General features: G+C 37.4%; 1 protein-coding gene and 1 non-coding gene across 2 annotated transcripts in view; one reads left to right on the top strand and one right to left on the bottom strand.

The window, feature by feature from the left end:
• The window catches only part of CUNHXorf36 (chromosome unknown CXorf36 homolog), a 47,642-nt gene that overhangs the window by 18,617 nt on the left and 21,687 nt on the right, over positions 1-7,338 (top strand). The window lies entirely within an intron of this gene.
• On the bottom strand, positions 4,503-4,605 carry LOC112484755. The gene has a single exon (XR_003048159.1). It is a non-coding gene; the product is annotated as a U6 spliceosomal RNA (small nuclear RNA).

Raw genomic sequence — 7,338 nt, 5'->3', positions numbered from 1 at the left:
CTTTTATGGATATTTTGCAGGCTCCTTCTCTGTGGCTTTCTCCTTTATAGGACCCCGCCTCCCAAATCCCAGCTACTCTGACAGCCCCAAATCCTGATTGCTGTTTCCTCTACCCAGCAAGACCTTGTACTGTAGTTTGAAAAATTCCCTCAGAGAAAAAGATAGTGTGAATATGGGGCCCACCTCTAATGAATCTTTTCTCACAAGGATCATTGCCCTATGTTGGTCATGGTCCAATGCCCAGAAACAGTTGTTTTAGAAAGTTCATCCAGTTTTTAGAGCTGTTGACAGCAGAGGGGTAAGTCTCATGATAGTTATTCTGTAATAGCCAGAACTAGAAATCCCAGAATGATCTCTTCTCCAGGAAGTAGGGACTGAACAAACAAAACAAAGCAGAGACAGACTCATAAATACAGAGAACAAACTGGTTCAAGGGGAGGTAGGTAGAGGAATAGGTGAAACAGGTGAAGGGGAATAATAGGTACAAACTTTCAATTGTAAAAAATAATAAGCCACAAGGAGTGGTGTATAGCACAGGGAATATAGTCAATAATATCCTAATAACTTTGCATAGTGACAAATGGTTACTAGACCTATTGTGGTGATCACATCGTGAGATATGTAAATGTCAAAACACTATGTTGTACTCTTGAAACTCATATAATATTGTTAGCAAAGTATACTTTAATTAAAAAAATTTAACCTATAAAGAAGTAGGGAAAAAAATCACAACTCTCCACTTCTGTGGCATTTCTGGGTCAAATGGTTAACACATTAGTGTTTTTCCTTCTAGTCTTTCTTCTAGTCATATTTAAGTTGAGTAAAAATAAGTCGTATATTTAATGTTGCATATTCATCTCTGGCTTAATATTATATCACATAGTATCCCCCATATCATTAAAACTCTTTATAAGCACCATTTCATCACATTGATATACCATAATTTGATTTACTATCTTTGAATGTTTATATCATTTGATTCTTTGTTAACATAACTAACATATTTTTTAAATTTTATTTTATTAGTTTCAAGTATACAGTACATTGGTTAGACATTTATATACTTTATAAAATGATCCCCCTAATTGCTCTTTCTTTCCTCTGGCTCTCCACCTAGCCATTACATTAATACTGACTGCATTTTCTATGCCGTGCTCCCCATCCCCGTGACCACTTATCAACTACTAATTTGTATTTTTTTAACCCTTAACCTCTTGCTCCCAGTCCCCCAATCACCCTTCCCTCTGGCCATTCTCAGATTGTCCTCTATATTTGTCAGTCTGTTTTTGATTAGTTTGTTCTTTTTGTTCTTTAGATTCGCATATAAGGGAAATCATATGGTATTTATCTTTCTTTGTCTGACTTATCTCATTCAGCATAATAACCTCTAGGTCTATCCATATTGTTGCAAATGGTACAATTTCATTTTTTTAGTGGCTGAGTAATATTCCATTGTATATATAAACCATAACTTCTTTATCCAATCGTCTGTTGATGGACATTTAGGTTGCTTCCATATCTCGGCTATTGTACATTGTGCTGCCATGAATATTGGGGTGCATATGTCTTTACGAATTATCATTTCGGTTTTCTTTGGATAAATATCCAGAAGTGCAATTGCTAAGTCAAAAGGTATATCCATTTTTAATTTTTTGACAAACCTCAATACTGTTTTCCATAGTGGCTGTACCAATTTGCAATCTCACCAACAGTATATGAGAGTTCCCTTTACTCCACATCCTCGCCAACACTTGTTGTTCTTTGATTTATTGATGGCAGCCATTCTGACAGGTGTGAGGTGATATCTCATTGTGGTTTTAATTTGCATTTCTCTGATGATTAGTGACCTTGAGCATCTTTTCATATGTCTATCGGTCATCTATAATTTCTCTTTGGAGAAATATCTGTTCAAGTCTTCTGCCCATTTTAAATTGGATTGTTGTACATTGTGCTGCCATGAATATTGGGGTGCATATGTCTTTACGAATTATCATTTCAGTTTTCTTTGGATAAATATCCAGAAGTGCAATTGCTAAGTCAAAAGGTATATCCATTTTTAATTTTTTTTGTTGTTGAGTTCTCTGAGTTCTTTTGGATATTAACCTCTTATCAGATGTATCACAAGCAAATATCTTCTCCCAGTCAGTCAGTTGTCTTTTTGTTTTGTTGGTGGTTTCCTTTGCTGTACAAAAACTTTTAGTTTGATGTATGTAGTACTTTTAGTTTATTTTTTCTTTCATTTCCCTTGCCTGAGAAGATAGATCAGAAAAGATTACAGCCTATGTTTTCTCCTAGAAGTTTTATGGTTTCAGGTGTTACATTTAAGTCTTTAATCCATTTTGAATCTATTCCTGCATATGGTATAAGAAGGTGGTCCAGCTTCTTTTTTTTTTTTTTTTTTGCATGTATCTGTCCAATTTTTTCAGCACCATTTATTGAAGAGACTGTCTTTACCTCTTTGTATATTCTTGCTTCCCTTGTCATACATTAAGTGAGCGTATAGGCGTGGACTTATTTCTGGACTCTACATTCTGTTCCATTGATCAATGTATCTGTTTTTATGCCAGTATCGTTCTGGTTTGATTGTTGTAGCCTTGTAGTATAATTTCATATCATGTAGTGTGATACTACCAACTTTGCTCTTCTTTCTCAAGATTGCCCTGGCTCTTTGGGGTCTTTTATGGTTCCATATAAATTTTAGAATAACTTGTTCTAGCTCTCTGAAAAATGTCATTGGTATTTTGATAAGGATTGCATTGAATCCATAGATTGCTTTGGGTAGTATGGTCATTTTAATGATGTTGATTCTTCCTACCCATGAGCACGGTATATGCTTCCATTATTTGTATCTTCTTCAGTTTCTTTTTTTAATGACTTACATTTTTCCAAGAATAGGTGTTTTACTCCTTGGTTAATTCAATTCCCAGGTATTTTATTGTTTGTGATGCAATCGTAAATGAGATTGTTTTCTTAATTTCCTTTTCCGGAAGTTCATCATTAGTGTATAAAAATGCCACTGACTTCTGAATATTAATTTCGTATCCTGCTACTTTCCTGAATTCTTTTGTCAGTTCTAACAGTTTGCTTTTTTGTTTGTTTGGTTGGTTGTTTTTTGTAGAATCTTTAGGGTTCTCTCTATACAGTATTATTTCATTGGCAAATAATGAGAGTCTTCCTTCTTCCTTTCCAATTCGGATGCCTTTTATTTCTCTTTCTTGTCTTATTGCTGTGCCTAAGATTTCCAATACAATGTTGAAGAGGAGTGGTGAAAGTGGGCATCCTTGTCTTGTTCCTGATCTTAAGGAAAATGCTTAGCCTTTCCGCATTGAGTATGATGTTAGCTGTAGGTTTGTCATATATGGCCTTTATTATGTTGAGGTATGTTCCCTCTATTCCCACTTTGCTGAGAGTTTTTATCATAAATGGATGCTGGATTTTGACGAATGCTTTTTCTGCATCTATGGATTTGATCATATGTTTTTCATATTTCAATTTGTTAATGTGGTGTATAACATTAATTGATTTGTGGATATTGTACCAACCTTGCATCCCAGAAATAAATCCGACTTGATCATGGTGTATGATATTTTTAGTGTATTGCTGAATTCGGTTTTCGAATATTTTGTTGAGGATTTTTGCATCAATGTTCATAAGAGATACAAGCCCAGAGTTTTATTTTTTTGTAATGTCTTTGTCTGGTTTTGGAATCAAGGTAATGGTGGCCTTATAAAAGGAGTAAGGGAACCTTCTTTCTTCTTGAATTTTTTGGAATAATTTAAGAAGAATAGGTGTTATTTCTTCTTTGAATGTTTTGTAAAATTCACCTATGAAGCCATCTGGTCTGGGACTTTTGGGGGGAGGAGGAGGGGTGAGATTTTTGATTACTCATTCGATTTCATTGGTGGTAATCGGCCAGTTCAGATTTTCTGTTTCTTCTTCACTCAGTCTTGGGAGATTTCTAGGAATGTGTCCATTTCTTCCAAATTGTCCAATTTGTTGGTATATAATTGCTTGTAGTATTTTCTCTTGAACCTTTGCATTTCTGTGGAGTCTGTAGTTATTTATTCTCTTTCAGTTCTGATTTTATTTATTTAAGTCTTCTCTCTTTTTTTCCTTGATGAGTCTGGGTAAGGGTTTGTCAATTTTGTTTATCCTTTCAAAGAACCAGCTCTTGGTTTCATTAATCTTTTGTATTGTTTTCTAGACTCTATTTCATTTATTTCCACTCTGATCTTTATTATTTCTTTCCTTCTATTCGCTTTGGGCTTTGTTTGCTGTTCATTTTCTAATTCTTTTAAGTGTAAGGTTAGATTGTTTATTTGAGCTTTTTCTTATTTCTTGAGGTAGGCTTGCCTGGCTATGAATTTCCCTCCTAGGACTGCTTTCGCTGTGTCCCATAGTGTTTGAGTCTTTGTGTTTTCATTTTTATTTGTCTCTAGGTATCTTTTGATTTCTTCCTTGATCTCATTAATTCATTCATTGTTTAGCAGCATATTTTTTAGAAAAATGTGGAATGCTTCACAAATTTGCATGTCATCCTTGCACAGGGGCCATGCTAATCTTCTTTATATCGTTCCAATTTTAGTGTATTTGCTGCCAAAGCAAGCACAATATAACTAATATTTTGATGAATATCTTTTTGCAAAGTCTTTGTCTCAACCTTATATTTTTGAGACAAATTTCCTTCCTTTTCAAAACTACCATGTACTGATCACTATCTATGTGCCAGGCATACTAATGCACATTTGTCACAGTTAATGTTCACTACCCTATGAAATATTCTTGTTCTAGTCATGTTATAGATGGGGAATCTGAGGCTTAGAGAGATTTATACATCTTGTTCCAGATCACTTGGCTAGAAAATTTTGGAACTGGAATTTGAACACAGGTCTATCTCCTGACACCAGCAGTCACAACCTTAAATACTATGCTTTGCTGCTTCCTTACTTCCATGTAGTGTAATTACTGGGTCAAAAGGTATACATGTTCTTAAATCTTTGGATGCATATTGCCAAACTGGATTTAACTCCCACCAACAGTTTTGGCATCCTCACAAACAAAAATATTTTCCTCTAAGATTATGTATATTATCTGTAGAATAAAACCTAAATTCCTAAATATTGTATTCAAGAGGCCACAGTTTGGTCCCAACCTACTTTTCCAGCCTTCTTTCCCAGTGAACCTATGTCTATATCTCATAGGCCAGATATGACCTTTAATTCTGCTCCTTGCCTTTGCTCAGTTCTGATCTTTAAGCATGAAGTTCATTTACATTAGATCTCCACCTGCCAAAATCCCGCTTGTTCTTCAAGGCCATGCTCATGCCATCTCTTCTGTGAAGCCTTCCTGGATTCCCCTACTGCTCTCTCTTCTGTATTCCCATAGCAGTTTGTTTACACTTCTTAAAGCATTTGTGACACTTTGCCCTATATTGAACTTTGTGGTATACATGCCACTCTGCCCCACTAGAGTACCAGTTCTTTAGAGGTAAGGATTATCTCTTATTTATCTTTGTGACTCCAGTGCTTAGCACAATGCCTTGTATAAAGTAAGGACTTAATAAATTTTTGTTCACTAAATGACTTTCAACAACCTCAGAGAGGAGCTTTTACAAGTTTCTTAACCCATGTGTACGATCATGCCCGTATATTTTTTTTTTTATAGATTCTTTTTTGTTCTTCCAGTAATGCAGTCCCAAAGGGCCATTGATCCTAGTGACAGATCTGGGTTTGGACAGCTAGCACGTCCTTCTCAGGGCAAACACTCAGCTCTGTCATTTCTAGGCTTTGTGACCTCTCTCTCCAGGACTACTTTCTTATACCTACTATGTGGGAATTCAACAGTTTTTCTCTCTCTCCTGACTTTTCCCTGAATCTCAGAAAGAACCCGGTAGATGGTACCTTTTGAAGCTACCTGGAGTGCAATAGAGTGAGAGAAGTAAAGAAGATATAATAGGGGTTGAGGTGGGAGACAGAAAGGAGGCTCAGCCCACCAGGAGCTCCTCTCAGTTATCCAGAGAATGCATCATTGGCTCTTCTCTGAGCTCCATCTGATGGAGAGACCCTCACCTGCTATCCTGGCCCTGAGCTGCCTATCCAAGCACACTCCTCTATCCAGGCTTTTCTCGAAACAGTAACCCTCCATACCCCAAATATACACTCAGGGTGGTTGGACCCCAGTGAGATACTTCAGTCAAATCAAAGGAGAGAAAAGTTACCATGAGAGATGCAAAAAAAGCCAAAGATGATGTGGTGGCTTTATAGTGTGTCGACATGGTTCCATAGCATAGTAGTTAGCATGTCTGCTTTACATGCAGAAAGTCCTAGGTTCACTCCTAGTGGAGCCACGGTCCATGATCTACAGCCATGCCACCCTGAACAAGCCCTATGTCTGATCTCAGAAGCTAAGCAGGGTCGGGCCTGGCTAGTACTTGAATGGGAGACCACCTAAGAAGACCAGGTGCTGTAAGCATAAATAATAATAATAAATAAATAAAAATATAGTGTGTCAACTTGGCCAGGTGGAACTACATTTCCCAGAATTCCCTTCACTGTATGTTTCCAGTTAGAGTGGGCCACAGACGCTCTATTGGGAGTTTTGGTGAGTAAAAAGGAAACACTGGCCATTTTGCAGCTTACACACAGTGTCACCTAGCTGCTGGCTCCTCTTGCTGAGGTGAGGCAGCAACCAGGCCTGCAGCTGTTCTGTCTTTCCAGGGCTCTTCCAACTTCTCTAACTCTTAGGCCAGATTTATCTCCATACCAAAAGACCCGAGGTTCTGCAGGTCATCACGCCATCAAGCTCACAGGCTGTAAGAACTGGAACAGGTTTCAGTCCTTCCTCATGAATTCCAGTTTGTGCTTATGGGTTCAATCTTGTCCTTGACCATTCCCCACTTTACATCCATCTTCCTTTCACCACTGTCTGCCTGTGGACTCAAAGCTCCAACATCAGATATGAGGACAGAAGCCTTACAGAGATTACTTAACCTTCTTCTACTCTTAATTGTGTAAAGTCAAACCCCTGTAAGTAAAAATCTAGTGATTTTGCTTCTTTGATTAACCCATAACTGATACAAGTGATACAACCTCAACAGAGGGGCTGGGGAAAGGAAGCCTGGCAGCCCCTCCCCCCAGGAAAGCACAGTCTGGTAGAAGGTTTTCCTGACAATCAGAATTCTGTCTGAGCTTTCTGACCACAGGACCTTTGCATAGCAAAAGCCACTGCGCTCCTATGGAAGTTTCTGCACACTTGCATGCACCAATGAATTGTCATAAGCACTTGGCTTCCTGTATTTTGAGAAAGAAAAAGAAATGAAGAAAGAAAGAAATGAAGAGA

The sequence above is a fragment of the Pteropus alecto genome, unplaced genomic scaffold (assembly GCF_000325575.1).
Source record: "Pteropus alecto unplaced genomic scaffold, ASM32557v1 scaffold77, whole genome shotgun sequence".
NCBI classification, from domain to species: Eukaryota; Metazoa; Chordata; class Mammalia; order Chiroptera; family Pteropodidae; genus Pteropus; species Pteropus alecto.
This window is presented reverse-complemented; position numbering and strand designations above follow the sequence as displayed.